This window comes from Liolophura sinensis, chromosome 3 (assembly GCF_032854445.1).
Source record: "Liolophura sinensis isolate JHLJ2023 chromosome 3, CUHK_Ljap_v2, whole genome shotgun sequence".
In the NCBI taxonomy this organism is placed as follows: Eukaryota; Metazoa; Mollusca; class Polyplacophora; order Chitonida; family Chitonidae; genus Liolophura; species Liolophura sinensis.
This window is the reverse complement of record NC_088297.1, coordinates 8,472,410-8,474,396: the sequence shown is the minus strand read 5'-3', so window position 1 is coordinate 8,474,396 and position 1,987 is coordinate 8,472,410.

Genomic DNA, 1,987 nt, shown 5'->3' with positions numbered 1-1,987 from the left:
CTGTTGTTGTAGCCGCAGCCTTGAGGCGTCTTGAAGGCATGATTTGTCGAGAATGGTTTTCGCATTTTTCAAGCTGTAATTCATATTTACGGATATTCACAAGGTTTGTTTAATGACATGCGTGGAAACAAACCCACGATTAAAGAAATATTCTTTTTAAGTATATTAAAATAGGCTAATTATTAACACTGCAATCTGCCTTATCGATTATATTTGCCTTTCTTTGTGGTTAATCTCTAAATTTGTATCGCATATTTTTACACATGTTCACAATATGTTACAGTATTGGAAAAGTTGATTAATATCAAGCAATTAAATAATGTTTATGTTGAAGTGTGAAAGAAAAAATTGCTCCTGGTAGACACCATTTGCTTCAATTTTGGCTTTAGCTTTTATTAGAGAGGTTTGATAAAATGGCTGTTTCCAAGTAGCGGTTCGAATCTGACTCAGGTAGAGAAATCAAACGGGGATTTTGACCTTCATTTCTGCAGATTTCTACAGGCGTTCGTTACAGTTAGGACAGCAGATGTTTAAATTCATCACTGAAATGTCGCTTTGCATGAACTATTTATCGCTGGTTGGTAAAATAGCCGTGAAGAGACCCAACCACGATTTCGATAGCTGAAGTTGCAACACAGGGTTCGAGTCTCGAACTAGTCAACTACATTTGCTGTGCAATTTCCGAGATTTTACTCCAACAAATTTAAATTTCTGCTGACTAACTGATCAGTTAGATACCCCATAAAGTCTGTAGGCAGAAATGACTCGGCAAAAAGTCATCTTTCTCTATGTAAATACGCTGTGTTTTGAAATTTAGAACGCGTATGTTTGAACTGTCTGCAGATGTCTTTGGTCATATGAGTTTAGTTGTTTCTCTGTTACTTTCATCATTTAACCTGCTGTGGCTATATCTCAAGCATTAGATGCACTTACCTACTGCATTTTACCTGTAGGCAGTTGTTAAAAAAATCAGAGGGAAAAAAAAATGTCGACTGACTAGATTAACCAACATTTTGCCTAATTATTGCTGTATATGTTTATTTGCTGTTAAAAATGAAATATTTTTGTATCATTCTTGCACTTTTACATATTATGTTAATATACATACCATATAGTGTAAGAAGTTTAATTGATTACGATACCAGTACTGTATCAATATTGCTTTGATGAACAATCTGTGTAGGCCACTCCTAAATTACTTTCCAAAATTGTTGAAGTATCATTCTGTAGGGTAAATGACTAAGACACATTATAAAGTGCCCACTGTAGACTTAAAGGAAGGTATAACATAGATAAAAAAAGATAAAAAAAAGGCTGCTGATCATTTACTTCTTGGAATTAACAGTAGACATGCATGCAACTTTTTAAAGTGAAATTAGCAGATCTTCCATATACCTGTAGGCCTAAATCAGTCGCATGTGTCCTTAATGCATGTTAAGGTTGACAAAAATGAGCCTGTATTGAACTGTCAGTGTACATATACCTATACACTTCCTTTACATGTGTTGCTAATCATTACAACCAGTAACACAGATGCATCCATATTAAAAAAAAAAATTCGCATTTATTTCCACATTAAGTTCAGAAATGTTCAGGAGGGCATAATATTAAAAAGTATTCATTGAACAAAGAGACAAATCAAGAGCAGCTAATACATTTTAATTTTTTTTTCATTTTCTACAAACTTTTATTATTATTATTATTATTTTTATTTATTTATTTTTTTTTGAGAGTACTATGTTTGGATTTCACTTTGTAACATGTGCAAAATATGATTTTCAGATTTACACATGAAGATATCACACTTTGAAATCTTTCCTAATTTTGATTGTTGACACATTTTGGAATACAAAGTATAAAATAAAATAACAATTTTGCACCCATGGGCTTACATGGAAATGTGTCTAATAATTTGTTTTGTTTTCAGGATATGACTGTGATGAATTCGCTTGTGTTTGTTGCCCAGGAGGTCATGGGGTGCATTTCC